This window comes from Bombyx mori, chromosome 5 (genome assembly GCF_030269925.1).
Source record: "Bombyx mori chromosome 5, ASM3026992v2".
Taxonomy (NCBI): Eukaryota; Metazoa; Arthropoda; class Insecta; order Lepidoptera; family Bombycidae; genus Bombyx; species Bombyx mori.
In genome coordinates, this window is record NC_085111.1 from 3,301,170 (window position 1) to 3,328,364 (window position 27,195).

The 27,195-nt window shown below is 40.1% G+C and overlaps 1 protein-coding gene and 1 long non-coding RNA gene across 3 annotated transcripts in view; both read right to left on the reverse strand.

The window, feature by feature from the left end:
* The window catches only part of LOC101743475 (syndecan), a 291,892-nt gene that overhangs the window by 206,808 nt on the left and 57,889 nt on the right, over positions 1–27,195 (reverse strand). The gene's annotated exons all lie outside the window — the stretch shown is intronic.
* LOC134198877 (uncharacterized) overlaps positions 7,086–27,195 on the reverse strand; it is a 40,540-nt gene continuing 20,430 nt past the window's right edge. The window contains exon 2 of the long non-coding RNA XR_009973141.1: positions 7,086–7,422. This is a non-coding gene — a long non-coding RNA (uncharacterized LOC134198877). The remainder of the gene's footprint in view (positions 7,423–27,195) is intronic.

The following is a 27,195-nucleotide window of genomic DNA, read 5'->3' on the forward strand; positions in this document are numbered from 1 at the left end:
TTTGGATTGGAGATACCGATATGCATCACGTGGGACTAATAAAATATTAGAATTTAGTAAATGGAAAAAAATAATCATTAATCATCAAGGGGACATCAGTATAGCAATTTTTTAAAGTCGAAGTAAGATTTAATGGAAACCTTGACACCAAATGAGATTAATAAAATTTTATTTTATTAGCAATTATCTTATTTATTAGCAATTTTATTACCCAGATGGGTAGAGAGAATAAAATTGCTCATCTTCAAGTTCGAAAACAGTAGCTGTCTGTCTGTCTGTCCAGAAGTCACGTAGCTATCGATTTAACTTTGCAACAGAAAACCGTCAAAGTCCAGTTTTCATCTCCGAATCACTCCCGAGGAAGACGTTCCCAGAAAGTTCAGACGACGCACACAAAGCTGCAGTTTCGTCTTGGCTCGACGGCTATTTACTTTAATTTATTCTAAAGAAACAACTATTTCCACGAGTTCATTATTACTCGGCCATCACTCCGAAACGAGAATAACAAAGTGCAAAGATATTTAAGAGCTCTCTTAGAAGGAAGGATTTAAATATTCATAAGGCAAATAAATCTGTAGGGCTCGAGTTATGTGCTAGGAAGCATCGAGGTTTTTAGTACCTTTTCATTTTCTTTACGACGACGGAGCGAGGGTGAGTTATAGAGGATGTAAGGCGTGATGTGTTCGAGAATATTGCCGGGAGGTAATAAGTATGTACAGTTGCCTGGATACCGTTTTATAGCTGATACGAACATTTCGAATGTTTTGTTTTGCACTTATCTCTTGCAACCACAATAACGACTGCTATATGTACAATTTGTTAAAACTTTTTTTTTTATTGCTTAGAGTTGTGTTAAGTGGTTACTGGACCCCATCGACATCTACGAAGTAAATGCGCCACTTGCCTTGAGATATCAATTCTAAGGTCTCAGTGTAGTTACAACGGCTGCCCCGCCCTTCAAACCGAAACGCATTACTGCTTCACGGCACAAATAGGCAGGGTGGTGGTCCTCACAAGAGGTCCTACCACCAGTAACAACGCCATTTGTCGGACGTTCATGACGCTGTTGCAAAAATCCGCGTTTAAGTGTCAGTAATAGCGGCAACGCATCTTCACATACAAACGAAAACGCAAAAATTCATTTTATGTAATCGATTCATGAAACTAAGAAGCTTGAAACTTGATAGTAATAATAGTAAATGTTTTTGTTTAACCAATTTTATACGTTTGAGACTTTATCACAGCTGCCCTATCGTTACGAATTATAGTAGGTATAGGCAGGATGATTGTGTCAACCTGAATGGTCTCACAATCTCACAATACGCCCCACAAACTGTAATAATTTTAGCAGATTTTTATTGTCATTCCTTCATCGTTCTACATATAGTACGTATCTAGTTGGTTTTTCCCTGGGAAAAGGGTTCGTATCTGCTTGGCTTATAACATCAGCATAAAGCCGTAACTAAGCACGCAAATTTTAAATGAATATCGTCTTTATGAACGAAAAACATTTTACTGTAATAATAACATGTTTCTCAGTATATTCTCGGAACAATATAGAAAGGAATCCAAAACAAGTTCGTGCTAAAATTCGCAGGAATTACTTCAAATAATTTTAATGTTATACGAAAGCCGAAGCTGAGCACAAAGGGTTTCTATATTTAAATTTACATTAAATTTTTTAAGATATGACATCCTTTGAATTCGAGACGAGGTCAAGACGTTGGCGGTTGGCGGATTGTTAACGTATGCACAAAATAGTACTTGAATATTTTTTCCTCGTTTTTTTTCCTCCAGGAATGTTTAAATATGTAATATTTGTTTTACCATTACTAAAAAATATGCTAACGTTATTTTTTTTTTTTGATTGCTTAGATGTGTGGACGAGCTCACAGCCCACCTGATGTTAAGTGGTTACTGGAGCCCATAGACATCTATAACGTAAATGCGCCACACACCTTGAGATATAGTTCTAAGGTCTCAGTATAGTCACAACGGCTTCCCCACCCTTCAAACCGAAACGCATTACTGCTTCACGGCACAAATAGGCGGGGCGGTGGTACCTACCCGTGCTGACTCACAAGAGGTCCTACCACCAGTAATTACGCAAATTATAATTTTGCGGGTTTGATTTTTATTGCACGATGTTATTCCTTCACCTTATATTGATACAATGATATTTTTTTTCATTGTTCTCATCTGAAGTTTTTTTCACTGTAACATAGATTAAATCGCAAGTAAATTGACAGTTTCCGTAACCGCTTGCAAGAACACCGCCGCTCGGTTACAAGGCACAGCGAGAACACTCGTTAAGCACGACGTATCTTTCGTCGTACGTTCATCAAACATGCATGGGGGTCTACACTAATAAATCGCATTATACGAAGCGTGAACCGGCCGAGGCTTTCTATGAATAAATGAGTACCCTTAAATTCGAATTTCGTCGTGACGTAGCCTAAGCAATTACAAAACGCCGTTTTCGGGGACTGAATATGTATGTACGGAGTTATTTAGATCGCATTGTTATATTCGTTCTCTTGGTTTTGATATGTAAAATAAAAAAATACGTTGTTGGTTTTTACCAAGTTTTTAAGCGGAACGTGGGTTGCTTTTATGCCGTACAAATAAATATAACTAGATGATGACCGGTTTTTTTTTTTTGATAACGCTATCTTGTTGTGTCTTTAAAGCGGTTAGTTGCCCTCAATTAAGAAAAATAGTATTATTATTCGCCAATAGATATCGGGAAGAGTTGATTATTGAAAACACGAATAAAATAACATTTTCTGAAAATAAATCGTAGCTAGATCGATTTATCGCCCCCGAAATCCACTGTATACTAAATTTTATGAAAATCGTTGGAGCCGTTTCAGAGATTCAGATTATATACATATATATTATTACAAAATACAAGAATTGCTCGTTTAAAGGTATAAGATAACACGTTTCCTCTGTATAAAGAGCCCAGACCAATATTAAAACAAAATCTATTGTCGCCGTATATAACTGTTTATCGATTAGTTTTCAGATACGCAGCAAACACATTTTGCGAGTGTAACGTATTCAGAATAAAACATAAGGCAGAGTCAAGGAGAGAGCCTATCATTGTTTTATTTTGGAATTGTTTTGTTATTGGTTCATTTTTGAACGAGGAAACACAGGAATCACTAATTTCCACATGTACATTTTCAATTTTGACTGCAGCCTGCACAGTCTTTTTCTTGCTCTCTTTGGGGCGAGCCATAAAGGAGATAGCAATAGTTTTTGTTTTGTTTTAATAGCATCCTCTAATTATACTGTCTTTCGGACCGATTCAAAAGAGACAGATAAAATGTAAAATGCGAATTATTCAAAGGGGAATGCCCACTATCCGTAGTGTGCTAGGCCCAAGGTGGACATCAAATATTACTATAAAAATGGACTGATTCAAATTCTTAAATGTATTAGATATCTAAAAAATATATTGAAATTGACGCCACTATTATAAAAAATATAATAAAAATAAAAACTCGTTTTTAGGTTAATTTTCTATATAAATACTTCAAGAAGTTTTCTTTTTTTAATGTTTAAGATGTTCCTAATGTATTTTTATCCAATTGGAGTTATTAGGGTATAAAAACACACACATACTTCTTTAAATATCTATATTTTCTTCATCTTCATACACAATTAGTAAATTATCTAAAAATAGTACAGGAGAGCATATACACGGTTTTAAATCTCGGTCAGGTTAAAACCACAATTCACACAAAGTTTTTCAGTCGTAGTATGAAACGTTATTGATAAAAGCAAAATAAATCGAAGAAAAATCAAAACACATCCATTTTGAACGCAAGCACAAGCAGCAAGCGAAGTGTCAGTCAGTCAGATTAAAATCAGGGTTGTCAGTATAAAGAAAAAGAATTACATGAAATTCATATATTGATCATTTTTTTAAATAACCGATAATTGATTTATTTCTTAATCTTTTTTTTACGAGTACACATTATTTTTTATGTTTTTGTTTTAGATGTACATATTTAAATAACAATACAAGTTACGTTTTTTTTTATTTCTTAGATGGGTGGACGATCTCACAGCCACCCTGGTGTTAAGTGGTTACTGGAGCCCACAAACATCTACAACGTAAATGCGCCACCCACCTTGAGATATAAGTTCTAAAGTCTCAAGTATAGTAACAAGTTAAAGTCCAATGGGTATGTCTTTGATGTTATTTTATGTGCTTATAATCGATTAAAATCGATTGTATATGATAATACTTAAAATGATTTATTTATATGTTTTTTTTATATACTTAAAATGTTTACTTAATACGTAAAAGGTTTTGATGCTGGCAATATTTTTCCCGCAAAAATAAAAATCTTGTTTGTTTCAATAGAGTTACTTTTTTTTAAACTACTTATTGTAAACTGTAGTGGCGCTTATTTGGAAGAAAGTAAATGCATATTTATTTCTGACAAAATTAATGCACTAAGTATTTTTTCTCTAATCTATTGTCCGCTTTGGGCCTGAAATGAGCATTTCCCTTTCCGGCAATCATAATATAGGGTTTCGAGTCGAGCGTAGGTGGTTGTTTAAAAAGATATTGTATTAATATAGGTATTTTTATATGATTGGAGTATTACTGGTGGCCTGGAGGCCTTTCCAGTTGCACCAGGACAAGTGGGCGAGCAGAGGCTCAGCCTGGAGCTGTGGGATTTGCTAACAGCTGCCCCAGCGCCTTCGAATAAGACCTAATAACTCAAGAGCAGCTGCTTCGCGAATGAATCTACTACCGACCCGCTGAGAAGATCCTGTGAGAAACTCAGCGGGCTAATGCATGGGTTAGGTTGCACGTCGAACTCTTTGCCGAGTTCGACGAGTACGGTTACCAGGGTATCTATGCTTAGTCTAACGGAAGAGTTATTGGATGGATCCGTGAGGAATTAATATAGGTATTGTGTCACTGTAGCGAAATCTGTGAGGCAGAAAGGAAGCACTTCAACAGCGCAAGTATTCACAGAATTTTCATTTAGTTCATTAATCAGTCTTTTTACTATGAGAATCCGAACGCATGACAGAATTTCTCGGTAATGTTTCCACTTATAAACATTAATACTGCTTAGTGTAATGTTTACTGATGTTCCAGTTTCAAAACATTTCTATGAATAAACAAATCACGGAGTTTATCCCAAATAACTTCTAAGATCGAGGCCGAAATGAAATATTTTATTTCTGTTAACTAATTTAAATTTAAAATTAATAACGAATGAAACAAAAACATAATTGTTATGCACAATTTTAATCAGATTTTTGTATTGTTAGAATACCGATCAAAATTGATAATTTAAAATTCAATTTTAAGATCTGCTTTCAGTCTTAACAAAGTTAGAAGCCATAAATATTAATTGAATAGAAAGCGATGGACGATTCCGATGATTAACTTCGTGTAAACATTTCATACACATCGACGCTTGAAAGGCAAACGTGACTAAGCGACAACGCGTGAACTTTACAGTAGACTAATTATTATTGAAAGTTGAAATACCTGAAAACAAATTTTATTTTAACGAATCTAGCTGTAGTAGAATCTAGCTAGTAGTAGTATTGAAATGATTTTAATAGACCTGGAAATATATTTTTTTTGCGCACTGAATATGGTTATTGCCTATCATTTATGTACAAAGCAGTAATTGTCGCTTAGTCACGTTTGCCTTTCAAGCGTCGACATGTATATGTATATTCGATAATAAAATGGACGGACCATTTTCATTGTACGTACTTGCTCATATTACTTAGGTGTTATTACTTGCAATTTTTTTATTTTTTTTATTCAAAATATTTCGATCAACTAGTGGAAATCAAAACAAAAATATTTGGCACGAAAGCGGATAATTAAGCGAATTTTATCTAAAATTCAAAACTATAATGATTATTTTTTAAATGTTCCTTTGAAATTTCGTTTGCATATGAATTGCAGGGACTGTATTATTCTTTCTAGTACAGACTTCAGCTCTTTGAAAGGTTAACAAAATAAAATTTAACGTAAAATTTTTTATTTGTGCTCTCCCTCCACGGTGTTTCCCGAGCGCTATAACATATGCTTCTTCAAACGAGGCTTGTGGAGAGTACTTAACGGTAGGCTTGGCTCTGTCTGTCTCTGGCATTGCTGAAGTCCATGGGCGACGGTAACCACTCACCATCAGGTAGGCCGTATGCTCGTCTGCCTACACGGACAATAAAAAAAATACGTTTAAGGGAGAAAATAAACAAAATATAAGTGGTTACTGGAGCCCATAGACATCTACAACGTAAATGCGCCACCCACCTTGACATATAAGTTCTAAGGTCTCAGTATAGTTACAAAGGCTGCCCCACCCTTCAAACCGAAACGCATTACTGCTTCACGGCAGAAATAGGCGGGGCGGTGGTACCTACCCGTACGGACTCACAAGAGATCCTACCACCAGTAATTACGCAAATTATAATTTTGCGGATTTGATTTTTATTACACGATGTTATTCCTTCGCCGTGGAAGTCAATCGTGAACAATTGTTAAGTACGTATTTCATTAGAAAAATTGGTACCCGCCTGCGGGATTCGAACACCGGTGCATCGCTAGATCGCCGAATGCACCGGACGTCTTATCCTTTAGGCCACGACGACTTCATAAGATAGATAAATATAGAGCAGTTAAAACTGTAGCCCAAAGTTATAATCGATAAGTAATTTAATCGCGTTTCTTAAGCCCGTCTCTATCGCCAACATATAACCATTCTTTACCTGGTGACCATTCTTGACCTGGTGACCATTTCTTTCTTTACCTGGTGACCTAGCACTGAACCACTGACTTTTGTAACACAGGTTTTCCTAGCATAAAAGTCAGGGAATTTTGTGATTGTATACCTCATAAAAAAGCCATATATATTATTATACTAGTGTTAAGAATTCTTGTACGTGTTTGCATTTTATTAAATACTAGCTGACCCGGCAGACTTCGTAGTGCCTCAATCGATAAATAAAAGACCTAAACTTTTATATAGAATAAACTTAAAACAAACAAAAGGAATTCGTCCGACGGGGGACACGTCAAAGGGAAAACAAAATTGTTATTTTTATTTAATTCCGAGAATTTTCATATTTTTATACCTTTTAAACCTTCTCTGGACTTCCACAAATAATTCAAGATCAAAATTAGCCAAATCGGTCAAGCCGTTTTCATGTTATGTCGTGACAACGGAAAACGGGTTTCATTTTTATATATATAGATTAACCGCGTCTCGATTGGCGGTGCGTTCGTGCAAAACGTCGTATTCATGTTTACAATCGAAGATTCAATTAGCAACGACACACACACGCGTTGCTAATCGATTTGGCTGCATGCGATTTTGACAAGCGAAAGGAATCCTGTCGTCATTCACGAAATAATTACTTCGCCGTTACCTGAAACAAAATAAAAACATAATCAGATCGATATAAATTTGTGTATTTTGATATTTATTACCAGTGTCTTTTTTTTATCGATTCTAACGTGTTATTTGTTACAGATAGTAGTGAAAGAGACGTGCTTTTAATTCACTGATAGCACAAATCAAAAGCTAGGTAAATTTATTATTCACAATTGCATTTTTTCGAAAAAAGAATAAACATTCCACTCATAATTATAATTAATTAATTCGATTAAATTTCGTGTTTATTATTGACATTTCAAATACTTTACAGTTTTCGTGGTCACGATGGACGACTATGGTTTTTTTATTATTTTTTTATTGCTTAGATGGACGAGCTCACAGCCCACCTGGTGTTAACTGGTTACTGGAGCCCATAGACATCTACAAAGTAAATGCGCCACCCACTTTGAGATATAAGTTCTAAGGTCTCATTATAGTTACAACGGCTGCTATACCCTTCAAACCGAAACGCATTACTGCTTCACGGCAGAAATAGGCAGGGCGGTGGTACCCACCCGCGCGGACTCACAAGAGGTCCTACCACCAGTAAAATGATAGTGGTACATACTCGTATGGTCTTACAATACGAGTGCTATAAAATAAAGTCAATGTGTCTAGGTTATGTACACTTTGAAATAACACAATATTAGTCGCTTACGTAATGCATGCATTAAATTAATTATATTCTTTCGAATGCAAATTAGATTATGCGTCAACTACTTTCTTAATTACACACAATTAATATGTGAATGTAATATATTTTCCATATGCTTTATTATTGAGCGAAATAATGTCACTTTCGCGGTAATATTTTAGTAATTTTTTTTTAAATATTACATAACTATAGTTACTAGAGGTCCCGTAGTAGTCGAAATTCGACTATAATTAATTGGAATTGTACGTTTGTACACTATTATGATTGTATTTGATACTTCTATAATCACAAATTTCGCTAAGACTACACTATAAAAAATATAAACAAAGAAAAACAATATTTAATCTATTCTCAATTTGATAATAGACGTCAAGAACAAAAGTTTGACAATAAATAGTATGCATGCGTGTGTGCGTCCAATACATGGTATGTAGTGTGTGTAATGTTTTCTTTATTGATTTAATGTTTCTTTTATGCATTATTTAAAAAAAATATTAGCATTGTTCACTTCTTCTCTATATTCTCTATAAGTGTGGAAAATTTCATAGTCCTCCGTCCGCGCAATTTTCGTAAAGAGGGATACAAAGTTTTTGCTTCACGTATTAATATATAGATAATATCATCAAAACTATATCTACGGCAATTTAATCTTAGGTACATTTTTTATTGTCATTATAATATTTCGACTACTTTACAGTATTTTTGGTCAGGGACAACTATGATGTTATTCCCCGTCGGTAACATTTGGAGATTGTGCCAACTGCTATCTATTATTAGTTTTTAAAAAAATGAAAAACGAAGAAATTACTATGTTATAAATATGAGATTTCTAAGTTTTTCCTGTAGTTTCATTTTTATTAATTGCGTAGAGAGGCGACGAGATTGCTATACACATGGTGTTAAGTGATTGTCAGAGTCTATAGACATGATGTGATGCTATTCTCGCCGGAGATCATACCGACAGTTTTTTTTTTTCTATAAGGCCAATATTTATAAATCTTCTTCTGACATCTTTCTAAGTGTAAATAAGCAAACTAAGTAATATGATCTGATATTGAATAGTTACATGGAGCTTATGCACACTATAACTTAAATTCAGTCTCCTAACTAATGACGCGTGGTTAAAGACTAAATTATATTTTAATATGACAATTCCACTCTCTAATGCGCTTTGGCTAATGGCTTTACAGAAGTAGGCAGGATGATTCTAACTACCCGATCGGATTCAACGACTAATATGGTACCATTACAACAAAGCGCTTCTTCTATTAAACATTGTTAATATTTCTCTACCATTTCATCAAAGTTACTGGTGGTAGGACCTCTTGTGAGTTTTTTTTTTTTTTTTTTTTTTTTTTTTATGATTGAAGGATTACTGGTGGCCCGGAGGCCTTTCCAGTTTCACCAGGACAGGTGGGCGAGCAAAGGCTCAGCCAGGAGGGGTGGGATTTGCTAACAGCTACCCGAGCGCCTCCGAAGGAGACCTAACAGCTCAAGAGCAGCTGCTTCGCGAATGAATCTACTACCGGATCGGAATCGCGACCCGCTGAGAAGATCCGGCGAGAAACTCAGCGAGCTGATTCATGGGTTAGGTTGCACGGCGAACTCTTTGTCGAGTTCGACGAGTACGGTTACCGAGGTCCCTAAGCCTGCTCCTAGAGCTGAAGGCGTCTAGTGCGAAGGTTATTGGATCTGATGGATCCGTAAGGACGTGTCTAGGGCGTCGACGGTGACTGGCTCCTGCATGATCAGGATTCGGGGAGTAGTCAGCGGCGGCTACGATAAGGCGATTATCATGACGCATAGCCTTATCGAAATACCGTTCCGACGCTGACTTCATGTATTTCTGTATAGATTCGAGGCCCAGGTCGTCGTGTAGGTCAACGTTCCTCACGAACCACGGAGCTCCGACGGCTAACCTGCAAAAGCGGGATTGTAGAGATTGAAGGGTGTCTATGTGCGTGCGGGCCGCGTGAGCGAACACCACACTCGCGTAAGTCATGACGGGCCTTATGCAAGTTTTGTAAAGTGTCACCTTGTTCCGAAGGGACATTTTACTCCGCTTACAAATCATGGGGTAGAGTCTACCGAGAATAAACGCGGCACGGTCACGGACTGATTTTATATGCGGGCGGAATGTCATCGATGCATCCAGGGTAACGCCCAGGTACTTGACCTTCCTGGCCCAGGGTATGGATTGACTAAAGAGAGTAATCGGGGGTGTGAGATTCCTCCTCCTAATACGGGAGGAAATCCGTGTGGAGCTTCCCCTCTGAAAGAGCACCGCAGTACTTTTCGCTGGGTTGATGTCTATGCGCCATTTTCGGAACCACTGTCCTAGGGCTAGGGCTGCGCTCTGAAGCTTCTTCGCGATTAGGGACTTGTTTCTACTGGAATAGTAAACAGTCGTGTCGTCGGCGAATAAAGCTAAATGGGTCGGCGGCGACCGGGGAATATCGTTAACGAATAAGCTAAATAGGAGGGGTGAGAGGACAGAGCCTTGCGGGACTCCAGCTGTGAGAGGTCGTGGGGAGGAGCGGGTTCCCTCGACTCGATATCGAAAAGAGCGGTTCGACAAAAAGTCCCGTATGATGAGCACGAGACTATCCGGCACACCCATGTTGAATAGTTTGAAAATCAAACCGTTGTGCCAGACTTTGTCGAACGCTTTTGCGACGTCGAAGAAGAGAGCTCCCGTGTATAACGGTTTTGGTCGATTAAGCCCCACAAGAATGTGCTCCGTGAGGCGGTGCACCTGTTGAACGCATGAGTGATTTGTACGGAATCCGAATTGTTCATCGATGAGAATGCCCTTGGATGAGACGAAGTCTCTGAGGCGTTTGTAGAGCAGACGCTCATACAGTTTGCCTAGAGACATGAGGAGGCTAATCGGGCGGTAGCTCGTCGGATGATTTTTTGGTTTACCGGGTTTATGTATGCCGATAACGTCCGCTTCTTTCCACACCGCGGGAAAGATACAGTTCGCCATAGCGGCATTGAAAATAGATGCCAACATCACGATGAGTTGGACGGGTAGAAGTTTAATAACGCGGTTGGATATACCGTCGGAACCGGGAGCCTTGCGAGGACGTAGGTCTTTGATCAAGTCTTTAACTTCCATCAGGGTGACGGGTGGTAACACATCAGAGGGTGGCAAGGAGGCTCTGCGTTCTACCTCACTGTCTACTAATTCTACATGCACAGGGTCCACGGATTGAGTGCTGGGCGTGCACTGGGTTTGCAATGTATCGGCCAGCAGCTCTGCTTTTTCGTCATCATCGAACGCCGTGAGTCGGCCTGAGGGGCCTACGAGGGGGGGCATAGTTACTACCGTATCCGATTTGAGAGTACGAGCTAAGCGGTAGTAAGACCTTTGGGAGGGCGCGAGTCCTTCTAAGAAATCAGACCATCTGGCATCTCGGACTTCGGCGATGCGAGACTTTACGTCGCGTTGTAGGGCACGCATTCGAATACGATTTTCCGCGGTAGGATACCTGTCGTAGGCGCGTATCGAGGCGTTCTTAGCTCTAAGGAGTTCCCTAATATCGTCGGACAATTTGAAGCGGTGAAGGAAGTCCTCCGCTACAACTTGTTTCGATGACCTATCTAATGTCGAGGTGATGTGTGACGTTAAGATGTCTATGGCTTCAGCGGTATCCTGAGGAGACGGGGTAGAGTCCGGGCTAAACGGTAGCGATGGTGGATCAGATTCAGCCAGGCTGATGCCCAGCGTGTGCCAATCCACCCCAGTCCTCGTGACGGGAACGGAATCGGGAGCGCGACCGAGCTTCATAACCACGGGACGGTGGTCTGAATCTAACTCTGAAACTACTTCGATCGAGTGTAAGCGCAGAGTTACGTTTTTTAATAACGCTATGTCGAGTATATCCGGGCGATGCGCGATATTTAGCGGGTAGTGAGTCGGGATTAGCGGAGCGACGATATCGAAGGCGAGATTATCGACTAACGCGTCAAGCCGCCTGCCATTCGGGGTTGTGGTGTGTGAGTTCCACCTAATGTGTTTACAATTTAGGTCGCCCGCCAGAATGACAGAGCTCCCCATGCCGAGCAGCGCCTCGATATCACTGCTTAGAACGATCTTATCCGGTGGAAGATAAACGGACGCTATAACGATCGGCGCGTGTCCCGTCAGTGAGATTCGGCACACTGATGCTTCGATATTAGCGAGCGCGGGAGGATCGAGTGGGACGCAATGCAGGGCTCTTCTATAGTAAATGACGGTACCACCACCACGAGCAGAGAGCCTGTCGTTCCTGACCATGTTATAGTTCGCGATTTTAGGGTCACGGCGCGCGGGCTTAAGTAGGGTCTCCTGCACTAAAAAGATATCAATTTGATGGTCACGCAAAAAGTCAGAAACCTGATCACGCTGATTTGCGAGACCGTAAGCGTTAAAAAATCCTATCGTTACGGATAGGGGCTTTATTCTACTTATATACGCCATTGATTACCGGCGGAGTGAGGGGAGGACGTACGTATTTAATGACGCGTATACGTCGGCGTATTCTTGCACAACGGCGATAAAGTGTTGTGCAGTGGAGGCGGCGCGGATGGCGTCGCCCAAAGCATTAACGCGATCAAAGTTGATCGACTGAAAGAAGTCGATCGCTAAAGCGAGATTGTCGGACGCGGTTGGAGGGCAAGTCGCGGGAGAGGGACGAGTCGCGGGGGCGGGACGAATCGCGGAGGAGGGAGTTGTAGCCGTGTTCATGTACGGCAGCGGTTTCGCCCAGGCCGAGACACTGGGCACCGGCGCCGGAACGAACGCTGGCTTAGCCTGCGACACAGAGGGTGCCGAGGCTTTGATGTCTGGGCCGGAAGCTCGGAGGCGGTTTTGGCGGGCGACGCGGCGATTTATTTTCGGGGCTCGGGGGCATCCGCGGTAATTTGCGGGGTGACCCTGTGTTCGACACAGGACGCAGCTAGGCGGTTCTGTCGCGGTTTTTTGATCGCGAGTGCATAGGGCCGTGGCGTGATCGCCTAAGCACTTGACGCATCGGGGGCGCGCGTGACAGTTACGGGAAGAATGCCCGTATAATTGGCAGTTATGGCACTGGCTAGGTGTGCCTTTCTTGTGTGGGGTTTCGACTGCGATTCCGGAAAGGCTACAGACCGTTCGGATGTTGAATATTTGCTTACCCTCGGGGGTAGGCTGGAGGGCGACGAGAACCATATTATATGGCTCCCTTCCGCGGCCTGTGTGCATGCGGTGTACGGAGTTAACCGGTAGGCCTTGTTCGAGAAGGTCGGCCTTGACGAGCTCTACATCTAACTCTTTAGGGATGCCACGTATAACGGCACGGAGTTCGCGCTCCTCCTGGAGCGTATATGTGTGGAAACTTATACGCTCCTTACGGAGGTAAGAAGAGAGGGCCCTATGGTCGTCGGATGTTCGAACCTTAATTTGAATGCCGTTCGCGAGATTACGGGCATTCGTAAAATTGATATTTTTGGCCTTAAGGGCCAGGGAAACTCGTTCCCAAGCTGCCTTCTCTTGAAGGATTACCGGGGGAGGGGTCTGGGCTTTATTTTGTGCCACCGGACGCGGCGACGGAGTGGCACGGGCTGGAGGCGCAACGGGAGTCTGAGGGCGGGGGCGCGACGCGTTCGCGGCTTTGCTAATTTTAGCGGCCGCGGGAGCTCGAGACTCCGCGGCACGCTTCTTACCCTTTTGCACCAGGGTGAATCCATCCGTCGATGAGGCGGGAGCGAGGTCGACCTCCATCTCCGAGTCAGAGTCGGAGGACGAGGAGGCGGGCGCAGGTGACCTACGAGTAGGTGTTTTGGACGGCGCGACGGAGGCCGCGGATGATCGCGCTGCTGGAACGGTGACCACGGCGGACGACGCAGCAGTTTTACTCGCCAGTATAGGCGACGCGGGAACGGCACCTCTTGTGAGTCCGTGCGGGTAGATACCACCACCCTGCCTATTCCTGCCGAGAAGCAGTAATGCGTTTCGGTTTGAAGGGTGGGCCAGCCGTTGTAACTATACTTGAGACCTTAGATCTTATAACTTAAGGTGGGTGGCGCATTTACGTTGTAGATGGCTCCAGTAACCACTTAACACCAGGTGGGCTGTGAGCTCGTCCACACATCGAATCAATAAAATAAAAAAAGTAATGTTGTTACCTATCGAAATGTATAGACACAGATATCGCATGCCAATATTGGCGCTTTGAATGCGTCGCCGCGTGAAGCTGACGTTTGACCGCAAATTATTGCAGCGGTGCACCAGAAGACCTCAAAAGGAATGCCGTTCTGTTTTCATTTACCAATATAATCGACGACCCAGTTCCGACGTGCCTAATCTCGACGCCGTAACTTGCTATAATTCAATTTCGGAAACCATTGAAATGCACAAATTAGTCCTACTAGAATTTCGGCGGTTATAAATACCGGTGTATTTTAGACTAGCTTTTGCCCGCGACTTCGTCCGCGTGGAATGGTTAGTTTGGCATAACGCTAAATTTTACCCGCCTCTTCATTTACGTGGAATATCATCTTTATAAAAATACCTTCACAAACAATGCTTTATTTTGGAACAAATTTGGTTAGCATAAAAACGTTATAGAGAGCCAACCTTCACATATAGACATATGCTGTGCTGGACTTTTTTTTAGATCTTTTAAAGGGGAACAATTCTCTCATACATTATTTTAGCGAAACTTTAACCGTTTCCGTAGCGCACGCAGTGGAAGCTCTCAAAAGGGAAAAAAACCCCGATTTTGAAACATTCTTTATAGGTGCTTCGCTTGCATTGGTCTTAGCGTGAGGTTATAGCCTATAGCCTTCCTCGATAAATGGGCTATCTGAATAGACTGAAAGAATTTTTCAAATCGGACCAGTAGTAGTTCCTGAGATTAGCGCGTTCAAACAAACAAACTTCAGCTTTATAATATTAAGTATAGATATTGTCTAAATTAAGTTTATGAATCACTTTTTATATCGCCTCGCTCTTTTACCTGCGTTACAATTTTAATTCAGAATGAATGCAACGCATTGCATTTTCCCATATGTAGAAATGGGGGTAGCTTGTGTCGCTCTATGGTCCATAAATTACCAGTCGGTAGATCCGTTGGTATGTAAAATCAGGAACCAGATAATACATAGACGTATTTAGCATAGCATATTTAGTATAACAGATATATTGTTATTATATATTCGGATCATCTCAATTATGATGGTGAACATTATCCCCTGTGTTAATCCATACTAAATATCTATAAGCAAATAGTTTATATTATACAATTACGTTAAGCCATATTTGCGTGATTGAGTAAAAAATTCCTAAACATACAAACATTCGCGTTTATAATATTAGTAAAGATTACATTATCCCTATTGTTTATTTTACTTTGTATTATAATAATTGATACATCAACAACAAATCCACTATTTCTTTTTCTAGGAGCAAAAGGACGAATCTAATTACATACTACGAGAAAAGCTGTTATTCCTATCTGAGCGTAGAACGTATTTTTTTTTTCTTGAAATCTGTGTGCTTAGAATAGTAATAGGCAACTATGGAATTAACTGGAGAATGTGCAGAAAGAGGGTAGACAGATTTGTCTGCTCCTAACATCCTGCTCGCAATCTACCCGCGAAAATGGAATTTTCAACAAAGATATCAGGAACTCATTAAAACTTAAAATCGTGTTAAAACCCGCCGTATATTAATAGTAATAACTAGCCGTACTCGCCTACTCCGCTGGGCATTTAAAATTAACATTATTATTTATTGTCATTATTAATAACGTTATACGTTAAACGTTGGGGGTAGGTGTCAAAAGTGAAACAAGTGCTTTAAGTTTGAAAATTAAAATTAATTAATTTTATTTACATTATAAAGATTTTGTGATCCTTTTGTGTGTCGTTAAGTATATATATGCATTTTGGCAATATTTACATGATTTAAGCCAATAAAAATACCACCTGCCAGCACCCCTTGAAACAGAAACATAACTATGTCGCAATTATCTGCGATTGAGGTTGCTCAAAGAAACCTGGAAGAGTGCTTCACGAAAAGAATGGCCGATCTTGAGGCACAGCTTCATGCTGGAGGGCCTGCGAAGGATACAGTCTCCAAGGTTGCGGAGGAATTCCGAACATTCCGGGAACTTATATTCTCTATGTTGAAACTTCTTCGACAGCAGATTGGTGAGTGCACTCGACTGGTTGATGCGATCGAGACCAGACATCGTCGAAAAAACCTCATCTTTCTGGGAGTCCCTGAAGTTCAAAACGAAGACTGCACCGCTGCCATCTTGGATATTTTGCATAAAAAAATGCTTCTGAACACCTCTGCTGCTGACTTCAATGTGTGTCACCGTATAGGAGCTACTAATAAGGATCATCACCGCCCAATCCTGGTCAGATTGAAATGCTTAGATACACGGATGTCGATTTGGAGGACGAAGTCCAAACTTAAAGGTTCTCCTGTGTCCATCAAGGAATTCCTTACAAAATCTCGACAGGCGGTGTTCGGCAAGAGCCGTCAGTATTTTGGTGTGCGTCAATGTTGGACGCAAGACGGGGTCATTATTATCAAGGCTGCGGATGGAAATCGTCACAGATTGACCACTATGGATGAGTTTAGCGACCTCGCAGTTAAATATCCTATTGTGGATGGTAAGCCAACATCAGCAAAGGGCAGCGTCTCTAAGGCGGCACCGGCTATCACTGTGAACTCGAAATTGCGGAAGACCTAGTGGCCTCTGTTTGTGTTTTTGTTTTTTTTTTCACTTTAATTACTTAAGATTATTCGACTTTCACTAATATATTTAGTCTTATGACTTCACAACGTATGTATATCATTATTTTCATTTCACAATTTATGATTTGATGATTTAAATGTTTATCATTGGATTTATTATTTTTCACTTTTACTTTTATTCACGTATTGTAGAAGTTGATGTTGATATGTTTCGTGGGTAGATTAGTGGCATCACGGAGTAAATATTGTCATTGGCAAATGTTAATGTGTTTGTGGGTAGTCTTGTTAAAATAATTAATTCTGTAAATTTGACACTTGACAGACTGTTTTAATTGACTGCGTTCACAGATAAAATTTGCCTTGTAGTTTACTTTTTTGAAGTTTTAATCAGAATATTGTTGTGGAGATTTGTTCTTCATTATTCTAATTAATTGTTTTTTTTTTATTGTAAATTATGGCCTTTATTATGTTTTTCGTTATTAATATTCTTTATTTTCTGTTTCTGTTTTATAAGGTATTGTAATTTTTTTTTTTTGTTTTGTATCATCATCCTGTGTATATCAGCTGGCGGGTGGTGCAGAGACATTGCGCGTGCATTACTTTTAAACTTATTCCTTATTTTTATTTTATGGTAGTATAGTTATATTTATTTTAGTTTATTTTATATATTTATTTCATTATAATAGTATAGTTATAGTTATATTATTCTGTTATATTTAATTTGTATACAATGGAATGTATTGATGATTCGTTTCTTTCTGCTAATGATTCTATGCTGTCATCTGATAACGATAGTTATTGTTCACTTCCCGATTCCCTTGGAGACTGTATACGGCAGACGTTTGATAAATCATCTGACTGCCTTTTAAATGTATGTCACATTAATGCTCAAAGTATACCAAGTCACTACAATGACTTATTCATTACTTTCACTAACACTAACGTTCATGCTGTCTTGATTTCTGAGAGTTGGCTTAAGCCTCATTTACCTTCTGCTATGTACCCTCTCGATGGCTTTACTTTAATACGGAATGATCGTATCGATGCCCGAGGAGGCGGCGTTGCTATATATCTCCGCAGTAACATTTCTTATAAAACAATAGCTTGCTCGTCTGCTGATTCTTCTACACCTGAGGAATATATCTTTCTTGAAATTTCTATGAAGGGAGCAAAAATTGTTCTCGGTGTCGTATACTGTCCCCCCAACGTCGACTACTTCTCCAGTCTCGAGCCGATTCTGGAATCTTTAGGGTCAGATTATTCACATCACATTATCATGGGTGATTTCAACACCAACTTCATAGCTCCTTTATCCTCTCGTTCCCGTAAACTTCAGGAAATCATTAGGTCTACTGGTCTTCATGTCTTGCCTCTACAGGCTACTCACCACAACATTAATGGCGATGATACTTGGTTAGACCTAATGCTGACCTCCACTCCTACCTCTGTACCCACTCACGGTCAATATCCTGCTCCTGGTTTTTCCCATCACGACCTCATCTTTTTATCCTATACGATTAAACCTCCTAAACCACAGCCCAGGGTTTTGTCCATGCGTAGTTTTGGTCGTATGAATAAGGAAAATCTATGCAAAGACGCTTCTAAAGTGGACTGGGACCAACTAATATCTTCACCCTCGGTAGATGAAAAGGTTCACATATTCAATGAGGTTGTCCGTGGGCTTTACAACACTCATGCACCTATCAGAAAAATTAAACTGAAACGCCCACCAGCTCCTTGGATGACTGAAGGTATTCGGATGGCTATGAGGCGCCGGGATCGGGCTTTTCGAAAATTTAGGAGGAATCGGTGTAATGATAACTGGACTAAATTTAAAGTGTCGAGGAACCGGTGCAATCAGATGATACGTAACGCTAAACGACGCCACATTCTAGAAAACATAAATTCCGCTTCGCCTGCCGATATTTGGAAATTCCTTGGAACTCTGGGCATTGGCAGACAGCGTCACTCTGATTTTCAGGCGACGATAAGTTTGAATGACATCAACTTTCATTTCTCCTCTGCTACACCACTAAATAATCAAACGAAATGTCGCACCTTGAACTACCTGAATGGTTTGTCTCGACTTAATGTTGACTCCTTTGAATTTTCTTCGGTTGCTGTGGATGAGATCAAAAATATTATCCTGTCCATAAAATCGAACGCCGTGGGTTGTGACAATATAAGTCGCCGTATGATCGTCACAATCCTGGATCATCTTCTGCCAGCTATATGGCACATCACAAATTTTTCCCTATCATCAGGCTCTTTTCCTTCATTGTGGCGTAAGGCTTATGTTCTTCCTTTACCTAAAATTCCTAACCCTTCCCTTCCAAATCACTTCAGGCCCATATCTATTCTTCCCTTTCTATCCAAGGTGATCGAGGCCTGCGTACACAAACAATTGTCGCAGTTTATTTTCCGGAACAACCTATTGAGCCCTTACCAGTCTGGCTTCCGACCAGGTCACTCCACCGTTTCCGCTCTCCTTAAAGTGGTTGGCGACATTAGGACAGGTATGCAAGACACTAAAGTCACAGTACTGGTACTAATTGATTTTTCAAATGCGTTCAATGCCGTCAATCACGATATCCTCCTATCTATTTTGTCCTATATTATGATCTCTCCTACAGCACTGGAATGGTTTTCATCATATCTTCGGGGACGCCAGCAGTGTACTCGTATTGATGACACCTCCTCAAGTTGGTGTAGTGTCAACTCTGGCGTGCCCCAGGGCGGTATTTTGTCTCCATTATTATTTTCTATTTTTATAAATTTCTTAACACATAATCTTCAGTGTGCGTATCATCTGTATGCTGATGACTTGCAGCTTTATAGACAGACGACTGTGGAGTCTATTTCTCAGGCAATAAACCAGCTAAATAAGGATCTGGACTACATATGCAGTTGGTCAACTAAGTTTGGCTTAACCGTGAATCCAACGAAATGCCAAGCCATTATTGTGGGCAGTCCTCGTATGATCCAACGCTTAACTACTATGTCACTCTCACCTATATTCTATAATGGTACAGCAATTCCCCTAAGTTCCGTGGTTAAGAACCTAGGCCTTTACATAGACTCCACACTCGACTGGAAAGCTCAAGTATCTTACGTTGGACAAAGAACCTCTGGAATTCTTCGTGCTCTGTATCGCCTCAAGAATTTCTTACCATCAGCGACCAAGACTATGCTAGTACAAGCCTTGATCTTCCCTATAATTGATTATGGTGATGTGTGTTATTTTGACCTGAATGCAGACCTTCTTAATAAACTTGATCGTCTTCTTAATAACTGCATTCGATTTATTTTTAATCTTCGTAAATATGATCATATATCTTCCTATCGTGCTCAGCTCAAACTTCTACCGATTCGCCAGCGTCGTAATTTACGTGCACTGACGACTCTTCATTCCTTACTTATGTCTCCCGAACCTCCTTCCTATCTAACTTCCTATTTTCAATATCTTCACTCCAGCCATGAGCGGGCCCTACGTTCTCTCAATAGCCTATTAATTCGTTGTCCCACACATAGTTCTAGTTATGTTCGTAACTCTTTCGTCGTGCAATCTGTTCTGCTATGGAATGCGCTTCCTCTCGAGATCAGGACTATTACTAACCGCTGCACGTTCAAGTTAAGGGTTCGGCGAATGCTGTTGGAAAAGTTAGCGGAATCGTCATGAACTTGATGAAGTTATTAGTTAAGGAAATTTATTAATATATTCCTTTTAATACTGTATAAACTATTATATGTATATATGTGTGTATATATGTATGTATGTATGTATGTATATGTATATGTGATTTTGTATATATGTAGATATACTTTTTTTGTATGTATTCGTTACCTCATATAAATTTCATTGCACCTACCACTATTTACTCTGCACTACCTTTGGTTGACTGGTAGAGAATGCCTTAGGCATTAAGTCCGCCAATGTAAATTTTACATGAAGTGTAATAAATAAATAAATAAATAATAGGGAGTCCAACACTCATATAAATATTATCCTATCCATTAAGTACATGTATTTTCTACATGGATACCAAGTTTCAAGTCAATCGGATGCATAGTTCAGTAGTTATAACGGAAGATCCGTAAAAATCACTGTAGATTTATACATTAGTAAATAGATATAACATAATAATTAAAACGACTTTTACGCTTTACACTAAGGAGTTATTCATCGAAATTTGAACGTCCTTGACCACGAAAGCTGTAATGTATTCGGAACGTCCGCACAGGATCCTGATACTGCGATATTTTAAGACAAATATTTTTTTATATGGAAACTTTCGACATCTTGTAGCGGATGCCCGTAAACTTATATGTTGATAAAGTTTAGGCATTTCATTACTGAGTAACTAAACACAGAAAATAAAATTAATTTATTAATTATACAAGTCTTTATTTGTTTAGACAAATTCAAATTGAATTTTATCAATTAGTGGTTTCTGAAAATTTACAAAATTTTTACTGGTGGTAGGATCTCTTGAGAGTCCGCGCGGTTAGGTACCACCACCCCGCCTATTTCTGCCGTGAATCAGTAATGCGTTTCGGTTTGAAGGGTGGCGCAGCCTTTGTAACTATACTGAGACGTTAGAACTTATATCTCAAGGTGGGTGGCGCATTTACGTTGTAGATGTCTATGGGCTCCGGTAACTACTTAACACCAGGTGGGCCGTGAACTCGTCCGCACATCCAAGCTATAAAAAAAATTATGCATTAAAAATAAAATATAGAATAGGTAATTTGTTTCTGCCATCAACAGGAGCAATGAGAAACTAATCGAAGCGAAACCATCTAGTGGCCGACGCCCGTAAACATTGTTGTTGACTGCTTGAGTTGCTTATCTATAACTAATTTATGTGTATTATCTATGCGTCCGGAAAATTAGGGAATCATGAAAGTAGTGAAGTTTACAAAAAAATATTACTTATGATCGGTAAGTGTAGAAGAAAAAAAACGTTGAAAAACCGTTTAGGTTAAATAATTAAATAATGGACTTGACGCAGCCTTTATCAAACGAGGCTTAAGAAGATTCTACAGCGTTGTACAGTGACGTAGCTAAGCAACAATAAGCAATTATAATCAAGGGAGCCATCGAAGGCAATAAAAATACCTTTTGGTTGAGAAACGTAAAAGAAAATATAGTTGAAACCGCGGCTATGTAACTATAATAACCTTTATCAGATATCAACTAAAAACATTCGACAGTTGGATGTTTTTAGTCAAAGAAAGCTCGTGTTAAAATATATCACATCACATTGTTCAATCCAGAAACATGTCACACCAAATATGAAGAAATTGCTCGGAAAATCTGGATCGATAGGCAGTATCAAAGCTATCTGAAGAATGGCCCCGAGCTATTTGTCGGGACGTCTTCATATCAGGAAGAAGTTAGGGTCAAAAGAAGGTCACCCTTCCGTTGTGAGTACACAAAATGTACGTAGATATTTGCTCAAATACGCCTCGCTTTAGGAAGTCAGCCCTATACAGTGCTATGTTTCTATTAGAGCGCACAAATAACAGCTCTTGAACGACCACTTTGAGTTATGAGGTCATGTTCAATTGGTATTTAAGATTTCTTTGGCAAAAAACGCTGATTGCTGACATTAACCCGTGCACGCTCAAATTGCATCAGTAAATATGCAAATTAATCAATTCTGTGGGTTTCGATTTTGTTCCACCATGTCTCATCCGGTGTGCTTTAAGCTTCAACAGTATGTCATTTTAATTAATACCCGGCACTGAGCCGCGTCTTAAACTTCAGTTATCTAAACTTTGAGAGAGCAGCTTGCTTCGACTGGGAGAACGTTTTTGTTAATGTTCACGTATGTGATTTTAAACCAGAATGACCAAACTTGACATCAGAATTATTTACGCTGTGCTTAAATTTAATATCAGAATGCCGGTTCTACAACGTTTTCTCCGTTATTATTACTGCTATGTAACGGCAACACCGGTAATAGTAACGTCATCTATCGCCGAATAGCCGAACGAATATCGAAGGATCTAGTAGCATTTAGAACGCTTGAGAGGTACAACGCCATCTATTGTCAGATAGCGGAAACACACATCGAAAGTACTCGACTTGTGAGGAATATTCTCGACGATTTTAGGGATGTCGTATCGACTATAAAGACGTTCAAGAGATGGCATGCACAGTTAGTAATCGGAACTACTCGAAGCGAAACAGCGAACGAATAACCTGAAGCGAAGCGGAAGAAGCGAATTAAGAATTTTAAAGTGTTTTAAGTGTCTTAAGTGCTAATAAAGTGTTAACTTGTAATTCGGAAGAATTTTATTTATCCCGAACCCCAGCGCGTAACATTACAATTAACAATTGCTAATATTAAGTTTAGCATTTTCTATCGTTTACGCGAATCGTAGACGTAATTAAAACTATTTACTTTTACGATTTAATTTCTCATTTATTAAAACCTACGCTCGTGGTCACGGACTACTAAGACATTATTCGTAGCCATTTGAATATTGTGCTTGCTCCTGTGTAATTAATAATAAAATATTTTTTGACATTTACTTTTCTTTTCAGACAAAAATCTGTTTTCTGGGATCTGAAAGTTTTTTTTTACTTGAGTTTTCATCTTCACGATAAGAGGGTCGAGTATTAGATAAACGTTATCCATCTTTTCTATTAAAGTTAAGGCATATTTTTTCCAACGCAACGCGGATCATGCTTGAAATATACGTGTTTTATTCTTAGATAGTGTTTTTTTTATTTGTTAGATTGACCTTAAACTGCAGGCCGTTTGACACCGTGAGAGCCCCTCAGCAACATCATCTATTCAAGAGATCACAGAAACAAACCTGGATGTATAAAAGATTCATCACAAATAGTAACAGCCTGGCCACGGGACATTCGCCGAGACGAATATTCGCGCGGTGCGAACGGCGAAGCGTCTAGCGAATAAAATAAGCGCATAGAAATGTACCTAACAAGCCACGCGCACCGGCGACCGGCGAAGCGACCGGCGAAATGTACCGAGCGAATCGCGCGATGCGGCGGGCGAGCAAAACAAATGCATGAATACGGACGGCGCGAGCCACGGAGTCGAGCGGTAGTCGCGGCGAATAGTACAGTGATTAAATGAGTTTAGTTGTTTTCGCCGCGAAAAATTAACGCCGAAATTTTTATATTTTTTATTTATTTTTTATTTTATATTTTTAAAGTCGTCGTGGCCTAACGGACGTCCGGTGCAATCGTGTTGAGCGATGCACCGGTGTTCGAATATCAGGCGGGTACCAATTTTTGTAATGAAATACGTACTCAACAAATGTTCACGATTGATTTCCACGGTGAAGGAATAACATCGTGTCATAAAAATGAAATCCTCAAAATTATAATTTGCGTAATTACTGGTGGTAGGACCTCTTGTGAGTCCACACGGGTGGGTACTACCACCCTGCCTATTTCTGCCGTGAAGTAGTAATGCGTTTCGGTTTGAAGGGTGAGGCAGCCATTATAACTATACTTGAGACCTTAGAACTTATATCTCAAGGTGGGTGGCGCATTTACGTTGTGGATGTCTATGGGCTCCAGTAACCACTTAACACAAGGTGGGCTGTGAGCTCGTCCACCCATCTAAGCAATAAATAAAAAAATAGCTGAAATACTAGCTAGACCAGCTATTTGGAAGTCTAGCCACCCAAAGTATTTCTCGTACTTCTTGTGGAATTCTCCATCTATAGGTATACTCCGATTCTTATTCAAATCATGTACTTCACAATCTTTTCCAAATAATAGGTCCTGAAAAAAAAAAACTATTAATTTGTAAGCAATATAGAGATAATTTCGATATAGACATTTCGCTGTCGGACTTCCTTACTAGTCGCGGCGGCGAACGTGAGTACCCGTGGCCTGCAAACGGTGCTGCGCGAATGGTCGCTTCGTCCACCGCTTCGCTGTTCGCACCGCCGATCCCCGTGGCCAGGCCGTAAGGCGTAGTAAAATCATTATAACCTAAAGACGCGACTTCGGTTGGGTTAGTATAAATAAAATATTTACCTTGAATGACACAGGTTGGTACCGTAGGTTTTTCTGTACGGCTGACAACGATGATTTTAAATATGATTAAGAAGTAAAAGCGTAACAAAGAAACAAAAAAAATCACTTTCACATTTATAACATCATACTAATAAGGTACGGATTGCAAAATCACGCTTTTTGATTTGTCAGCACATTCACACCCAGACTAAACGCGACACTTCGGGTACGGGTACGGGTGATTTATTTCAAAGATATCGTCAGTCGCAAACAGTCGCACAGTCAATTAGTCAGATCCCCCCTATCCTTTGAAGACCTGTCGCTGACAAGGGGCAAGGCCAAGGCGAGTTAATTAAAAACCGCTGAGGCAAGATCGATGGGAGAATGTTACGCCGGTTTTCTGGGTCCCGATAATCAAATGGGTTATATACACCACTAGACGTAAGTGTACGCGAGTACGCGACTCGTTACGTATTTTCCTAATTCAGAATCAGGCTTTTTGTGTCATAATAAGATCACTGTTAAATTTCCAGACTCTAACAAAACTTGTTTCAAGGGAAATCAAAGGAAAAGCTCTAATTTGAATGACGTAGTTCGCCTAACCCATAACTGGACACAAACTTTTAATTGCCAGATTAAATACTCACATTGATTAGAACTTTATCAATTTATACGAACAGCCAATGGTTAACATCTTGCAGTAGGGTAGACAATAATCATTTTGTCTGTCCAAAGAGTAAAAGTGTCTTGGACTAGAAACGGGTACTTCTTAGGCAGCCTTGACACCGACTTCAAGCTTATATCCAGGTGAAAGATCATTCTTGCCGAAGCATCGTTCTTATAAGGCATGTTTTTATTGCTTAGACGAGCGAACTAGCTACCGGCTTTTGGAAGTCGTCGTGGCCAACGGATAAGACGTCCGGTGCATTCGTGTTGAGCGATGCACCGGTGTTCGAATCTTAGGCGGGTACCAATTTTTGTAGTGAAATACGTACTCAACAAATATTCACGATTGATTTCCACGGTGAAGGAATAACATCGTGTAATAAAAATGAAACCCGCAAAATTATAATTTGCGTAATTACTGGTGGTAGGACCTTTTGTGAGACCGTGCGGGTGGGTACCACCACCCTGCCTATTTCTGCCGTGAAGCAGTAATGCGTTTCGGTTTGAAGGATGGGGCAGCCGTTGTAACTATACTTGAGACCTAAGAACTTATAACTCAAGGTGGGTGGCGCATTTACGTTGTGGATGTCTATGGACTCCAGTAACCACTTAACAACCAGGTGGTCTGTGAGATCGTCCACCCATCTAAGCAATAAAAAATAAAATAAAAACCAGCATAGATATCAACAAATGCCGCCACCCACCTCGAGACATAAGTTCCAAGTGTCCATTTAAAAGTACAACGGCTGCCCCACCCTTCAAACCGGAACCTAGTACTGTTTCGCTGCAAAAATAAACTGGGCGGTGGGGCCTATCCGTGCAAGCTCACAAGGCGCTCTAACACAGTATTTATAAACGTGATGCATCATTTCTAGTTTATTTATTGCTTAGATGGGTGGACGAGCTCACAGCCCACCTGGTGTTAAGTGGTTACTGAAGCCCATAGATATCTACAATGTCAATGCGCCACCCACCTTGAGATATAAGTTCTAAGGTCTCAGTATATTTACAACGGCTGCCTCGCCCTTCAAACCGAAACGCATAACTACTTCACAGCAGAAATAGTGGGCGTGGTGGTACCTATCCATGCGGACTCACAAGAGGTCCTACCACCAGTACAGTATACCACTAGTATTTACTTGTCGTGAATATCATTCGATCTACACGTCTTCAGAAAAAAGGGAGAAGTCATAGGAAGCTAGCTGTACAATTCTGCTCACACTCCTACCAATAAAGGCTGATCATAAATTTCCGAAATAATAAAAACGCTGACATAACCACGACACAGAATAGAGGTTACAAATCGGTTAACCCAATTTCGTTCGTCCAATCGTACTTATTGATTATTCGAAACAATGAGTGTCGCGCGGCGGAAATCAATTTGTGGACACATTTCTTTGACGTGATCAGGTATAAAAGTATGTTTTGATTTGAATATGTCGCTGTGATGCATCTTTAAATCAAGCTGTACGGTAACAAATACAGTCAAAACCGTTTACTGCGACATCGTTTAATACAACATGCCGGTTATAATAACCAAGAACAAAGGTCCCGGCTGAATGCCATATGACCGCCTTATTAAAAATATTGCTTTCTACGACATTGGTAATAACGACATACCTTATAAAACGACCACATTTAACTAATATTTCGGAGAATTAGATCTGTTAGAACGACCGGCTAAGCTGTATTGTAAACAATTTGA